Source organism: Caloenas nicobarica, chromosome 6 (assembly GCF_036013445.1).
Source record: "Caloenas nicobarica isolate bCalNic1 chromosome 6, bCalNic1.hap1, whole genome shotgun sequence".
NCBI classification, from domain to species: Eukaryota; Metazoa; Chordata; class Aves; order Columbiformes; family Columbidae; genus Caloenas; species Caloenas nicobarica.
This window is the reverse complement of record NC_088250.1, coordinates 41,018,466-41,035,908: the sequence shown is the minus strand read 5'-3', so window position 1 is coordinate 41,035,908 and position 17,443 is coordinate 41,018,466.

Below are 17,443 nucleotides of genomic sequence, written 5' to 3'. Positions count from 1 at the left end.
GGGAAGGGTCGGGATACAAGAAAAAAAGGTGGACTTAGCAAAATCACTGCGCGTCCAGCTCTTGAACCGAAGCTCAGGGCTGGAGAGCGGTCGCTGGCTGCACTTTGAATGAGGTTATTGCTCCATCGCTCTCCTAAGGTCTGTGTGTGCCACTGTCCCAGTAACCAACTGGCCAACAAGCACAACTAACACTACAAAACGCAGTTTAGTTTCTCACAGAATGAGAAATAAAGGGAGAGAAAAGGGTGTTTTCACATTTTGTTTCTCCCACAAACGTTTTACCTTTAAATGGAGGAATTTGCTGCACAGAGCTCCCCAAATTGAGGTTTTAAAAGCTCGCTAAGAAATCAGATTACAGCCACAATAACCAGCCACACCACTCCCCCTCCTTCCTCTGCGACAGATCCCCAAAGCAGCAAACCCATTTATTTATATCGGCACACCAAGGGATGCAGGGAGCTCGGGTTTGAGATCAAACAATGTTCTTAATCTCAGCCACAAACCCCATTTCTGTTACTACAATCAAGGCCAAAGGGAAACCAAATAAAACCTTTTTATTAACCATTTCTCAGTAAAATTTCTAGTCACTCTGGTGGCACCAGACACTTGATTTTTCCTCCCCCTCCGGCTCTTCCGAGCCCATCGGAGCCACCAGGGGACGGCAGCGGGTGGGCAGGAGCTGTCACACTTCGGCACTTACCAGCTGCTTCACCAGCCTGTTGCAACCAGAAATTACACCAGATTTGCATCAAGCTTTGAAGATATTATTACGTGAAGAGCAGCCTTCAGGAAATCATTTAATACCCATATATATGATTTCAACACAAAGTACTACTTAATGTAATTGTACAATTATCAGCACTAGAATTTATTAAATGCCAATGGCATAGATGAAATATTTTTTCACATTAGAAATGGTAATATATTTAAGAGAAAAATCCACAAACAACAGAGTTTTCTATTTATTTGTATCAAAAACATAAAAGACTCAGCAAAATGCATTTTAACCACTGAAATAGGCAGTTTTTAATTCATTTCAGATTAATAAGAGAATTCTGTCTTAGCTATCATTAAAAAGATAAGAAGGAAGTGTTTTAGTAGGGCTTTTAAACTCCTTTTTACTCATGATTTCAGACCTTATCTTGGATAAAATAAACTCAAAACTGCAAAAGGAAAGCTGCTGCAGGCTGGGGTTGAAGGCACATGCTTCCTTTGCACAGTTTGCCCCACTACTGCCACAAAAAGTTAATAAGACAGTAGAAAAACTGGGCACTGCCTACTTAAATCATCAAGAGCTCTCTCCTTGCACACAGATTTTAATTTGTTCTTGAGATTTTGCAGTAGATGCACTGGGTATTTCTGTAATTCATTCTTACCACTTAAAAAATAAAACAGCGACTATCTCAAAACAGAGATACAGGATGTTTCGCTGCTGAGAAAGCAGGACAGAAAAGACCTGTTTGGAATGGCTGAAAGAACAAAGAATTCTCATCTACTTTGCAGTGAACTTGCAGAGAGCTATACTGATGAATAAATTTGCTAAAATAGCATCGCTTGTTTTACCTGCAGCTTTTGAGGACACTTTGCTTGTTCTCACATGCTGCAATTACAAAGAATGCAAATCAAAGCAAGTAACAGGTTCCGTTTCAAAAAGGAAGGGAAAAAAAAAAAAGGAAGTAACATTTGTAAGTCCTACAAACCCAAACGAATAGCACATAACAGTAACAGCCTGTTTAAAGAAATATTTTTACATTGCTGTACCCATTCCGCACGTCACAGAAAACGCAGGTTTCTGTGGCAGGAACAGCTACAGAGACATTTTGGGAATCCCCGCGGTGCCGCTGGCTGGTGATGAGCACACGGGAACCCAGACCTGCCAGCCTTCGCTCCTCTTCCTAACCAGGTTTGCTTGGGCGTTTTTTGGTTTGGGGTTTGGTTTGGTTTGGTTTGTTTTAATTAACGAAAGAAGCTAGCGGGAAAATGTTTCTCTCGTCACCATTATGAGATACAAAACCCAGCGCCTCAGGGGTAACAGTGCTATGAAATGTTGTTTTCTCCTCATGCAAAGCCAACATGGGCACTCATCTGGTGTCCTCACAGCAGCTCCCTCGCTCCAAGATGTCTACTTACAACCCTTCCCATTTTGTAACATATGTTAATATATTTCACAGGTAAAGAACTGGTCTTCAGGTGTAAAGTTCGATCCCATTTCATGTACCCACGGCAGCAGGGGCTGGAACCGTGCGTATCTAAATGCTGCAGCATCACCTGCTTTTCCAGTTGCTATTCTTCTATTCCCTCTCAAAAAAACCTCTTTGCCATATCCATCATAATCCAAGATAGTGAGCAGAGACTCCATATGCAACATCCTTGAGCATCATTCCTGTACAATCACCATTTTACCATTTCTGCCTCCGCTCCATCTTCTTTCTCTGGTTTTACTTATGGTTTTATTTGGGCTCCCGTAGCCCCTTCCCTGACCACAGCCCCGGCCAAGCACCAGAAGGGGAGGAATGACGGGATCAAAAGCTCAGTCTGGATTTCCAAAGCCACTCTTGCATCTACAGTATGTGCGAGCATCTGAATAATTCATTGCTTAGGATATTATAACACAGTTTTTGTAGGTCACGGTTTTCAGCGACAGACGTTTAGCATCCACCAACTGTTTTAAATTGCTACACAGAGTGAAATTTAATCCAAATCTGTGAATTATTTGGAAAAGCTAAAAATAAACTTAAAAAAAATCCCCACTGGATGTTACGCGTGCTCTAGGAAGCACAGATAACAATTTCACACACTGTATAATAAAGAAATAGTGAATCACCTACAAATGCTGAAGACATTTCGGACATGTCCAGGAGGACGAAGTTGCATGGAATGACTAGGGCTGAAAGATCACATTTCGATCCATAAATGAGTAGAAAAGCAGTCAGAGGGGATAAAGCCACCTGAGCATGGTTGCATTCTCTCTCAACACCCTGTCAGTGATGCAGAGTTGGACCATACCAACTGTCTCTGCCGTCTGCTTCCAGCAGGCTGGGCAGCAAGAGAAATCTTGAATCTAGAGAAAATCTGCCCCTGCTCAGAAAGAATCTGCTGTGTGCTTAGAGAGAAACAGGTGGAAAAATACCGTGCAGAGAACTATCCCCAGTGAGCTGTAGTTCACTTCGTATCGCTGCTGGCCACCCTGGTGTGGAGATGGACGAGGATGGACGAGGATGGACGAGGATGGACGAGGATGGACGAGGATGAGACGAGGATGAGACGAGGATGGGACGAGGATGAGACGAGGATGGTCTCCATCACCATCACGGGAGCACCACCACCTTCCTTCCCACAGCAGCTCAGCTCTTCCCTCTGCTCCGCCAGTCCTGCCAACTTTCAAAACGCATTTGATTTCATAGAAACACTTTCTGAAATAATTGAACGAGGCCCTGCAAAAATCACAAGGACTTTAAAATGTATCTATTTTGAATTCTTTAAATAAGCGATAGTTACAAGAGACTTGAAAGGGGAGCAGCAGTTCGTCCTCCCACCTGCCACATTGACAGCTGGAGGAGGAACAGGATAGACCTTGCTTGAGTCCTTTGTATAACAAGCATAAAAACTTGGCATAAGATTTCACAGTCATCACATGTATTAAAAAAAAAAAATATTTTTATACGTTTTTTAATTTGAGCTGTCAGTCATAAAATACCTGCTGCGATTACGGCTGCTTTTTATTCACATCTTTGAAGAGACGTTCTTTGACGGGCACGTTTTCCCGGTTACCCTGTAAAGCACAGAGCGTAACTCGGATGACAAGCCCAACGCCAAAGCCCGTGGGCAGGTGGGGTAAGTGATGGCAACAGCTTTCTCGGGGCTGCTGGTGCAAGGGAACCTGACCAGCCTAATTCAGAGAAAACTCATCTCTCTAGTGAGCCTGCACTCCATACAACTGTGATCCCTGCCCAGGCACTTTAATAAAAGCTAAAAATCCAGCACACAGCACATAGCATGGCAATTTACTCTCCTGTGCTTCTGCATTTTAAACAAAGCTCCTTTTCCAGATTAACCACCTCATTACACAATGATACTAATCAAGTTCATTTCATCTGTGCTCTTTTTTTCTTTCTTGAACTGTGATGAAGCAGCATGTAGTGGAGATAAGTTTACAGGAGAATGGGGCACTTTTGGCTAATGCTGTCTCTGCCGATCAAAACGTGGCAACTATTTGCCCTTTGAAGGAAGCGTGCCTTGCTGGACGGGGACAACGGGAATCTAAAAAGACATCGAAAGGCACAAAGGGAAGGATCACACCTGTCTTATGTGACATTAGGAGGATGTGGATGCTACAAGAGGAAAGTATAAATATATTATACAAAGATCTTGTTTCCTTCTGAGCTTTTCACAAGACGAGAAAAAAGCCTGACTCTCAAAGAGCACGTCTGTGCCGATTCTGCCAAAAACACTTTGGAGACCAGGATGTGGAGAGGTGCTGGGGCTCTGAACATGGGCAGGACCCTAACAGAGATGTCTGCACCACATCCAACCACGAGTTACAGGCTTTACCTGAGCTCACATTTATCTCTTTTACGTGGGCAATAGGGCAAGATGTAGCAAAAGCAGCAGGTGAGGTGTTTGCATCAGTCGTTACAGTCATTTGCATTGGTCTCCAGGGATGGGGACATCCCAGGCCAGGCTGGACGGGGCTCTGAGCAACCTGAGCTGGTGCAGATGTCCCTGCCCATGGCAGGGGGGCACTGGGGGAGCTCTGAAGGTCCTTTCAACCCAAACCATTCCATGATTCTACGATTGCAAACGTCCAGCGCTCAGCAGGTCCCGCCTCCACATCCCAAGGAGCTCAGAAGAACTCAAGGATCTTCTGACTGGAGTTTTAACACCAAACTGGGTGGACACTGGCCATTTTAGCTGCTGACAAGAAGATCTGAGAAGTAACAACAAGCTGTCTTTACTCCTCATTATGGGCAGGTTCAGGAGCACATTGTAACTCCAGCCTGCCTGGGGTTTAGCTGCCACACTCAGTTGTAAAGTCACCCATGAGCTGCGTCCTTCAGTAGCTGCATGAGACACAGCACACGGGAGAAAGCATTAAAACAAACACAAAGCCTTCCAAACCCACCCACCTATCGCACTGCATCACAGACATATCTATCTTATTTTATACAGCCATTTTAATTAAGAGATTTAATTTCCCACGTAACACAATTTAAGGAGACCTCTTTACGTGCACAAGCTGAAGAGAATTACATTAGACTTGCTATAACCAAGAACAAGCACTGCCTCTATTACAGTGCTGTGCACACAGACACGATTCTGCCCTAAGCAGAGAACACAAGAATCACGGGCTTGAATTATAAAAACAAACAAACAAAGCCCCAACAACCATGAACAAATAAAAAAACCCACAAACAAACAAAAACCCCAGCAAATAAAACCCAACAACCAAGAAAAGTTCAGATGGTTAAGGAACACAGGGTGGAAATGCTGAACTGTTCCACCTGCCAACAGCATTTGAAAAAGTATTTACAAACCGACCCACAATACTCTGCAACAACACAGGTCAGAAAATACAGGTTTTTAACAAAGTATATAGATCTATAGTATTTTCTGTGCGGTGCAAAACAAAAAAAAAAGGAAAATACTGCATGTGACAACAGCTATATGTATGGGTTTACATAATGAAAATTCGATTCTATATACATGTGCTTTTCATACAGAAACACATACAGTCAACTATCGTGGCATTTGTCCAATTAAATATCAAGGCTGTTAATTCTTAAGAGTATGGACTTTGAAATCATATAAATTTGCTTAGAAATTAATGTTTCTTCACTATTTCAGTTCTAACATACAACAAGGTTACATTTATCTAAACTAGATTTTTTTTCTGATATATATTGATGAATATATTAAATAAATTAAGTGAGACAAACCAAATTCCATCATCTCTCACCGCACCATATCTGACTGGCAGACTTGCTCTTCTTAAAAGCACAGATACAATACTGCAGGAAAGGTGAGCGGTTTTATATACTTTACAAAGACAGAAAAACCGTAATAGTTACTTTTGTAGATTTTCAGTGTGAACATCTGCCAACAAATTCTCACACACATGAATATATGTAAGATTTAAGCGTACAAGAACAGAGCAGCATTGTTAGCCTTTGTCTCTTTGGCAAAATCTTCTTATATTCTTAGCACAAGTATTTTGGCGTATTCAATAACACTGCACGTAGCTGCAATCCTTGCAGGTAAATACAACATCAAGTTGTTTACACACAAGAGTGAGATTGTTTATAAAAACATAGGAAAGAGTAACACATAATTTCCTTGATCTGATTTTTACATTTCTCTGAATCCAATAGAAATGCTTAAATAACTTCTTCCTTGCAGCGTTAGGAAAAAACCAAAAAAACAGAGTGCTGTACAAATATCAGAGAGCCCGAGTACTTGACTGTATGAACTAAAAATTGCTGATTTCTATCAGGTATAATTTAAACAACAAGAGCAGTGAAAAAAAAAAAGTTACTGGACTTCATGGCATCTTAATTGCAAATTAGTTTTGTCTCCTTTCACCTGCGCCACCATAGCACAGCTGGAAGCACAGACAAAGATACTACCAAAAAAAAGAAAAAAAATCAGAAAATACCTTATGGATTTGAAATATTGTTAATTATTCCTGAAGAGAAATAGTCGTATGTTGTACATAAGCACACGTCCCCTTTCCTTTTTCCTTACGCATAACACCCACTAAGCCCAAGACTTCACTTATAAGTCTGAAACACAGAGAGCAGCAAACTATTCTGTGTTTAGACCTGAACCATCATTCTCTACAGTTATTTAAGACACCAACTTCTGTCGTTGGGCTTTGGGAGCATCTTCAAGAAAGTGTCACCAAATGCCATCAAGTCACCACACCAGCTGTGTTGGGTACCACAAAACACAAGAGCAGCCACCACACGGGGCTGCCACAGCACAAATGATACAGAAAAAATAGCCTTTTCCTGCAAAAGGAAATCAGAATGAGCAGGGACATCTTCACCCAGAGCCCCGTCCAGGGATGTCTGCAGGGATGGTTCAGCCACCACCTCTCTGGCCAACCTGGGCCAGGCTCTCACCACCCCCAGGGCAACAATTCCTTCTTATGTCTGGCCTGAATCTCCCTCCTTTAGTTTAAAACCATCACCCCTTGCCCTGTCGCAACCAACCCTCCTCAAAAGTCTGTCCCCATCTTTCTTATATATATAGAGATAGATACAGACAGATACATATGCATAACCAAGGTCAAACTCTGATGTTTTCCAATGGTTTGGCATTCATAACATTTCCCATATGAATTTTTTGTTGTGCAACAAGAACTGAGTTCAACCAACAGCTTGTCGTTGGAGATGAGGAAAAAAAGAATCATCTCTTTTGCCATCCCCTTTTCTTTGCAAGCTCAACCCCTCCAGTTCCACCGAAGCTGCTCAGTGGGCTCCAAGAGTCTCTTCTGGGTGATGATGGGGAGCAGAACTGAGGAGAAACAGCAAATGGCTTCATCTCACAGGCTCCGTTTTATCAGCAACGAAGCTAAAATAACCATCATCTGAAGGCTTTGCGGGATTAGGAGTTCGGAAATCAGTTTGGTTGCTCCAGCTGATGGGGAATTGCTGTGGCCACCAACACGCGGTCACTGCCCAGGGTGCGGCCAGGAACAAACCAGGACCAGCCGGGCACGGAGGCGCTTTGGAAAAGAAACGTATTGGATTATTGTTTTAAAGCATCCCATAGCAGCAGTGGGAGAGGGAAACACAGAAAACATTTTCATCCAAACAGAAAAGCGCTCTCAGATTTCTACAATATGCCCTAAATTTAAGCTTCTTGTTGGCAGATGCTCATGTTTCCACTGAAGCTACTATGCAGTACAGCAAACAAATTTAAAATAAAATTTGACCAAAAAAAGCACAAAAGAAGAGAACCTTGCATGAAAACCTGACCAGCACATTGACAAGAACAAACATTAATTAAACTCTTTCCACCATCTTCCAGACAGCTGTAGGATCTCTATTGAAATGGACAATTTGCAATCATTTCAGCTCTCCAATTCAGAGACACGGCCAAAAGCCATTCGCAGCAATCTCTATATAACATGGGCAGGATCCAATCTTCCATGCAATCATATGCTGTGACTTCAGACAGATTTTAGATATTTATAACGTATTCTCTTTGAGGTCCTGCAGCAGAAACAATAGCTGTGGTATGCAATCAGTGCTGCTCGTATCCCTGCTGTACAGTGATGACAATAATTCAGAAATAATTGCATCAGACACATTTGAGCCCCGAACGGTTTGCTGTGGGATTCAGGGAAAAGTTCTGGTCAGGAAAACTTTTTGAGTTTAAAAAAAGTGCACCGGTGCAAAAGCAGGAGTCCTGAAACCAGAATGCCACTAAGGATAACAACAAGAAGCAGCTTATCTCTGACTTTACAAGTGCCGGAGCCCACACATCACTCTTGGATCACTGTTACAGCTGCTGTCAACTTCGCTCTGGTCTAAACCAGCTATTTTAATGCTCTAAATACTAGGGGAAAAAAAAATATCATTGCCATGTTCGCCGTCCAGTAGGGATGGAACAGCTATATCCCCTACTCTTGTAGGAATTATTAGTTACCACAGTTCCCTGCACAGAGGTCTGGGAGATGCAGGAACCCGGCCAGACAAGGTCCCAGCTGCTCGTCCTCAAGGACAAACCCACCACAGAGCTGGTCCAGGTCCTGCTCCAGCAGCCCCAGGGGACCCCTCCTTCCTCCAAAGGGGTTCAAGGGCGTTCGTAACGCAGCCGATCGTATGACGGCTTTCTGAAAATACGGGAGAAGTCTCTGAAGCTCAGATTGTTTAAGAAGCAAGAGGGAAACAATGGAAATGGACAGCACCGGTGCAGAACTTAGGCCCAGCTCAACAGCGTAGACATTGCCAGAATTAAAATAGAGCATATTTTATTTACATTCTGCATCTAATTTTTTATTTATACTCAATGCCTTTAAACACACTTCCAAAAACTGAAAAATTCTTCAAGAACTCTTCCACAATCATGGTTAACTCCATAAGCATAACAAAATGCGTAATTACCTTTCTTAATGATGACGGTAGGCTTTGATTTGTCACCTTTGCCCATCTGCAGAACCAACCGGTCACCAGGAAATCCCTGTCCTCAAGTCACCCTCACACATGTCTCCAAACCCAGATTTTGGACAAGGTGACACCCTATGGGGTTCTACTCCACGAAAACGCAGAAAGCGTTGGGACAGGACAGGCTGTTCTGCTCTCCACGCTGCCCAGGCCGACAGCAAACCAGTGGCAAGTGGTAAACCTGCAGGAAAACATGAACATTTGCCTAAAAATTTTAATTTTCCATTGTTGGCATCATTAAAAAAAGTTGCCTCTAACAGACTTTTCCATCATGCATTAGGAAGAACAGCAAAACTGCTGAACGGTGCCAAAAGCAAGCAGGTGTGCAGATAACATTTGGCGCTGTCAGACCGATTTCATTTTCCATCACACACCGTGCAGATCGCCGGAACACTTGAACACGGTGGGGAAAAAAATAAGCAAAACCACTTTAAAAACAATGCAAGCTGAAATTTTCTCTTTATAACATGGCCTCCATGGTATGGGGTGGCGTTGCAAACATCTAAGTCAAAGTCAGATGAAATACTGAAAAATTTAAGTCGTCGTTCGAGTTGTTTTAAGCCAAATAGAAAGGTGGCAGGATGACCAACCGGGAGGTGTTGGCTTCTTTCAAATGGATTATCGATAAAGAGATTTTCAGCTTCCACACTATTTTATTCTGTGGGAATATGCCGGTTTAATTAAAAAGCTGGTTTGAGTGTCTGTGGAGAACGTCCCCGCACCTCTGGGACAGGGCTCTGCCCAGGCTGCGACACGGCCAGGGGAGGAACCCGCTTATTGCTCACGTTCAACACCAGATTAACACATTAACTTTAGTTCTTTTGTTCCTCCCATCCTATTATTCACAGGATTAAGTAGCAGATTAGAAAACACTCACCGTTAAACAGGATGTCTTCTCCCAAAGTTTGAATCAGCTGTAGTCTTGGGGACTTTTGTTCCCAAAGGTGAGCCTGGACCTTTCCTCACAGCGGACTCAGAACAGGAGTCGCTGCCAAGTGACACCAGAAGATTGAGCTAAAATCCCCCGGACAGACCCTCCTGCTGGGTGACGTCTCATTTATGGAACATCACTGCCCGGACTTTACATCTTTAACCCAACAACTTTAACCAATCTCTGCGGCAACCAATGACTTTCGCATTGACCGCCATGCAAAACACCATTCCAGGAAGTGAATAAAACTGGAAATAAGATTAAGCTCATTTTTATGCAACAGTATTATGGATGGTAAAGCCTACTTTCCATGACCCATTAGACCACAATTTAACTGTTCATAACACCATTTATTCTCCTTATATATATACTTATAATACTCATTCTGTGTTGAGCCGTGTAAGTTCAAACCAGAACCACATTTCCATCAGCAGCCTGATGAACAACATTCTCCTGCATGGCACAGTTCCATTTACCCTCATTTTCAAGCTTAAATTCACAACAAGCCATTACCTGCAGAGATAACTCCCTGCATCACAACAAATGGATTCCTTTCTCAATGCATTAAGAAGTTTCCCTAAGAAACGTATTCCAGAAATGAAATGAGGTGTTTAACATAAAAAAATTCAGGGAAGAAAAAAAAAAAACCGGCATTTTGGAAGATTATGAAAGAATTTATTTGCCTTCCTGAAGGCCAGGCCACACTTTGGTACGGAACGAGCTGCATTTCCATGATTTCCAAATACACTCTTTTAGGGGGGTTTGTTGTGACTTTTCCATCCCACTTGACATTAACTTGAAAGGCTGAGTTTTTTTCTCTCTCAACTAAAAATCCCTTCCTGCTGATAGGGGTCCTGAAGAGAAAGGAACGGGGAGAATGCCCAGGCATTAGAAGATTTCTCTTCCTACTGCTACCCTTGTTTGCGAATTAAATGTGGCTCTCATGCCCTTTAAGCTTTATCCCCACGCTTTTATCTTTAGCTTCATTAGTCTCTTTAGAACACGTTTCAGACAGGCTTCAAAGCTTTCCCATGTCAAAAATAAAAATTTCCAATAACCTGGACTGTTATTTTATTCTGATTTTTCTCACACATTGCCTTTTCCCCCCCTGCTTTTATTTCCTATATTTAAAGACTTCAAAGGTTCCTAACTGTTGGTTTAGAGGGCTGGATGCTATTAAGCAGATGTCATTACTCTCTTCGGTTTTTAACATTTCTCTTCAGAGTTTTTTTTTTTCCATCTTTAATCCTCTCTTATGACTTCAGGATTTGTTTTTCAACCAATAGTCCAGAGTACATTTTTATTTCTAGCACTTGCTAGTAATGAAATACGGATTATTTGTCTTAAATCCATGAATTCATCAGCAATACAGCAGTAGGATCAAGAAACAAGCATTACTGATCTATGTTTCATCACATGATTTTTATGAAACAAAGTGATCATATGAACACAATAAAGTGGGATACGCAATTATTTAGCATAAAATCCCTTATTAGCTTGATCAAAATCAGCAATTAGTCGCTTGCATCAAATTTTGACTAGGATTCTACCAAAAAGCAAATCAGGTGTACAAAGTCCAACATTTACTACACAAGATCTGGGAAACACACAAATTATCCATCTCTGAGTGAGAATTCCCTTGGGCATAACACTCAGAGCCAGAAGCCACTCAAGATTAACACACACACACACACATATATATATATGTGTGTGTGTGTCACATATTTTTGCTTTGTATGTCGCCTTGACTTTGTTCAGCACTGGACCTGGATGTGTTTCTTCTCTTGGTACCCGACATCCAAACTCTTCCCTTCCTGAGCCAACAGAGAAGTCGGGACTCAGCTCATTTCCCCAGAATCCAAGAAATAATTCTCAGCTTTAGACTTGCTTTCATGAAAAATAGTTCGACATACTCTTATGATTTTTCCCTATATTGGACTGATGTGAACCCAGCCTGCTCTCGGTCTGATGTTTTCCATGATGACGGTGCAGGTGGGAGCAGAGAATAATGAAAATGTGCCATGATAATATAGCACCCAGCATAAAATACAACCCCACCATTTATAAAGCAAAATACAGAACTGGAAAATTTGAATACACTTTTCTTAAAGAGTGAAAATTACGTTATTCAGAGGAAGAAATAAGTTGCAAAGAATACATTTGGAACATGGGAAAAAGCTCCCTATGAATCTTTTCAAAAGAGACCAGGGTGACGTGCTGAATGGATCTAACTAGAATACATCAGACATCCCAGGGACTCCTTGCAAGGAAGAAAAAAAAAAAAACAAAAAACCCCAAACCAACCAAACAAAAAACCCAAAACAAACTAAACAAAACCAACAACGAACAAACAAACCACCCTTAGCACAAGATCAAAACTGTATTTTTAAAAAACAAAATCAATTCAATTCTTGAATAACTTATGAAGCTCTAATGGAAAAAAAAAAAGCTTCTGTATAACTTAAAGCACATCTGTTGTGAAATAATCAGACACACCAGCAAACCAAAAACATAACTGGCTTCATGTAGAATACAATTTCATGCATTTTTTTAAAGGTCCGGTGAGATTTCTTTAACTCAGCATGTTAGACACCAATAGTTCTAATCTATCCAGAAACTAAGACGGCAGTTGCTAAGGCAACACTGCCTTCCAGACCCGCTTGCTCTTTACTTAATATGCCCACATTTGAAAATATTTTACCAGTGCATATGATGCAGGACAGAGCTCTAAATAGCACTCTTAAATTAAAAAAAAAAAAAAAAAAAAAACAAAACAAAAAAACCCATATATACACACACACACACATATATATATACTTTTTTTTCCCCCCCATAACAAGCTGCTCTTGGTTTATTAACTGAATCCCAAGACCGACACACTGGAAGCTTCACTAATGTTCCCTTTTCGATTTGCACATTCCGTGTCCAAGCCCTCACCCTGCTGGCCAGCACACAGAGCTGTTCCAAACAGTAAGCACAGAAACCAACAGGTGTCTGGGAAACATCTGAGGGTAATTTTGTATTTATACATAGAAAGCTTAAGTGCATTTCTAAGAGCAAAAGTAAAAGACCACTGTGTATCTAAGTATACTCTAACTAGTAGCGCTATTGTTCTGTTGTAAAAGAAATTCTGCTCAGCTTCCTACAAATTCTAAATTTCAAAATCCAGATGTACTGGCAGGGGACTTGCCTGCAGGACCTAGAAGGAAGGGTAAAAGATATGTGCTGTATCAAAATATACTAAAAACAGTGCAAAAAGTTAAAACCTTGGTGGAGAAATCACTTGATTTAGACTTATTTTAGGCAGCAAATCTGAGATCTAAAAATTTAATTCCACCATGGCAGAAAACCATGACAAAGTAAAGGCCTTTTAATGTTTATGTATTTAGAGACTGTTAATTTGGACTCTGCCAGAGGTGCCAGGATCATGGTTGATAGTTTTAACCCTAATTTCAAGATATGAATTTTACAGAATAGTTATTGAGGAGCTATTTCTCACAGATCAGCGTCTCCATCCTGAAGTGGCAGAACTGGCTGGTGCGGGACTGGAAACTGCAAAAGCGCTGCCCACTCTGCTTTAATATTGTTAGAACATTTGGAGGAATTCTACCCCATTCAGAACAAAGCTCTAAACACATGAGAATCAATGTCTACAAACAGGGTAAAACCAGATTTCTTCTCTAGCACTGATGAGAAATACCCAACTCAACGGAAAACATTCGCACACACAGATATCAAATTAATTCCCCATCAGAACACCTTTATTTTGTATACTGAACAATGTAAAATCACAACATGTAATGCATTCTTCCATGTACGTATGCACAAACATACACAGCGCTGAATTTAAATTATACAAGCTGATTACGTGTTTCATCTCTTCCCCACAACCCAAGAACTACAGTGGATATTCACTAAGAAATTTTCCTTGATCCCACAATCCGAGAAAGATGAAAAGTAAAAGGCAAAGGGTACTCGCTCACTGCCACCCTCAGAAAACTGTAAGATGCTTCCAAATTTAGAAAATAAGGTCTGTATAGGCTCACCCTGCCCTCACTCCAACCAACCTGGAGCTGTACTGGCCGCAAACTGGGAACCAGTTCTGGTTCCTGTCTCACTGCAGAAATTCAGTTTAAATGTCTGCACCCTCAAAATACGGAATTAACAGCGCTTCATAATAACAGAGGTGGGCGGGAGTCAGAATATTATGCGGGCACAAAAATAAAAGCCACATTCCCCAAATATCTATTCTCTTCAAAGGAGAATTCATGGGAAAGAAAAACATGCTCCAAGTTTGGCATTTATAGGAAGAACCAGTTACAATGGTTACATAGTAGCAAATATATGCTACAAGTTTGGCATTTATAGGAGGTACCAGTTACAATGGTTACATAGTAGCAACAGAAAGAGTAAACATGACCTCAGTGAAACAAACACTGACAAGGGAGCAGGTCCCTGTGCTTTGTTTAGTTCATACACAAGTTATTTCCAGAGGTTTTTGACTGCAGTTCTTACATTTTAACTCTTGTTTTAGCGGTGCATTATCTCAGCGAAATCTGTTGAAGAAAAACACTCTTTGTGCATGACAGGGTCAGGAAAACAGCATGTTTATCAATTCTAAAAATTCTCACTCTCTAATGCTCATTTTAGCATTAAGGCCACATGAAATGATTTCTTACGTATGACATTTCACTTGTACATTCATGTTAGGTTCCTTTGTTTTCTCTAAAACCAGACCATTTTGTTTCAAGAGGGTATCCCACTTTAAATACACATTTCAGCAACTATCACAGCACCTTAATCAATGACACCATAATTACAATGGCCATATGTATCAACTGCTGGGATTTCACAGTTATTTAGTGGTTCCCTGGCTCACACACAGGCTGCAGTTACTGCTGGCAACATCCGTTCCTCCCAATCCTCTGAAAAGAAAAAAGAAAATAACTCCAAACCCCATCCTAAAGGCCTCCAGCAATCCACATGGGGAACTCCCCATGTCAAACCAACACAGCTGGTTTGAGACCCCTTCTCAGTGGTTTGCTGGACAGGCTGCCTGGTGTAATCAGCAAAAGAAATCTGCCCACACCCCCTACATGTATAGATACATATCGAAATAAAGACAAGATTTGCAAATACTGTACGATTTTTATCTTGCTATAATAAATTAACTCCTTCTTCCACACCAAACACTTTTCAGTAGGTACAAAAAGCTCACTACATACCATATGCCAAAAAAAAAAAAAAAGAAAAAAACCACAACACACTTTGACATGGTTTTTACCATTTTATTGAAAATCAAGAGTTATATGTTACACTTAATTTCAGTTGAAGTCACAGTCAATTTTAACATCAGGGCAATTTTCAGCTTTCCTTTTCTGGTCTTTCCCCCCACGTTCTCTCACCATTTCCAGCACTGAATCCTGAATCTGACCCCAAACCATGGGAGGCAGAGGGACCAGGACAGTCACTGCTGCAGGGCTGAGGCAGGAGGGCACAGTCTGCTCTGAAGGAGGGCAGGAGACACAAAGATCTGGTATGAAATTGATGTTTAAGGTAGTCTGTTGGTTTAAGTCAAGGCTATTAAACCCAACTAACATTATCTAAATAAAAAAGCAAGAAGTAGGGAATTTAAAATTACAATTCCTTTGAATTCTTATCAATGTCCATTATATTATTTTGAACAGTATTTTCAAAAACTTCTTATTCATAAAAAATACAGATTTAATAAAAGTGTTGCACAGAACCAAACTTCTTATTCATAAAAATACAGATTTAACAAAAATGCCACACAGAACCCACGAAAGCATCAACACGTGCAACATCACACCTCGCCCAGCTGAGCCTCTCCTGCTCAATTCTCACTCAAGGTGGCAGAATGGGATTCCTAAAAAGGATAAAACCTCTCAGGATTTTCCACAAGTCTCCTTGGAAAAAGTCAAACCCTCCAGTGCTTGAAGAAGCCCTAACTTAAACTGCCTTTGGCAAAATTTTCAGTGACTGCTTACCTCAAAAAGAGTACCTCAACTTGCCCTAAACTAGCGATTGTAATTTAAGGCAGGATAGTTTTCTTCCTTGAAGCACAGGAACACCTACAGAATCACAGAATGGTTTGAGTTGGAAAGGACCTCAAAGCCCACCCCACGCCACCCCTGCCATGAGCAGGGACATCTTCACCAGCTCAGGTTGCTCAGAGCCCCATCCAGCCTGGCCTGGGATGTCACAGAATCACAATGTCAGGGACTGGAAGGGACCTGGAAAGCTCATCCAGCCCAATCCCCCCCACCGGAGCAGGAACACCCAGGTGAGGTTACACAGGAAGGTGTCCAGGCGGGTTGGAATGTCTGCAGAGAAGGAGACTCCACAACCTCCCTGGGCAGCCTGGGCCAGGCTCTGGCACCCTCACCGGGAAGAAGTTTCTTCTCATATTTAAGTGGAACCTCCTGTGTTCCAGTTTGCACCCATTGCCCCTTGTCCTATCACTGGTTGTCACCCAGAAGAGCCTGGCTCCATCCTCCTGACACTCCCCCTTTCCATATTGATGCCCATGAATGAGTCACCCCTCAGTCTCCTCTTCTCCAGCTCCAGAGCCCCAGCTCCTCAGCCTTTGTCTCCAGGGATGGTTTATCCACCACCTCTCTGGCCAACCTGGGCCAGGCTCTCACCACCCTCAAGAACAACAATTTCTTCCTTATACCTAGCCTGAATCTCCCCTCTTCTTGTTTAAAACTATTAAAGCTGCCAACAACACAGGAGCTTCCCAGGGCAACAATTCCGCCCCTCACTGTGCAGGCCTCAGCCCAGCGGCCGCAGAAACCCGCCCTTGGGCTGCGCGCCCAGCCCCTCCCGAGCGGCCCGAGAGCGCCTGAGCAGCGCTGCTCCTGCACAGGCCCGCAGCGGGCCCGGGGCGGCGCCGAGGGCCTACCTCGGCCCTCAGCTACGGGGCGCGGCGGGCAGAGCGGCCGGGCCCTCCGGAGCCGCCCCCGCCATGGCCGCCGCCACTTCCCCTCAGGAGGCGCCTACCACCGCGCGCCCAGGGCGGGGGGAAGCCGCGCTGCCGCCGCACCGCGCGCCTCCAGCAGCACCCCGTGGCACGTACCAACCCCAACCGGCGGAGGGGGTGGGCAATAAGGCCGAGCCTCCGGGCCGGCGCGTACCACCTGCTGCGCGGCTGAGGGGAGCGCGACCGCCACCTCCCGGCCTGCTTGAGCGGGCGGCGGAGACGGCGCTGGGCGCCTCCCCCCCTCTTCCTTCAGACGCTCCTGGTGCCGCCCGGCTCCTAGCGCCCCGCCCCCGGCCCACGTGAGCCCTTTCCCAGCGTCCCCTCCGCTCGGCCCCCGCC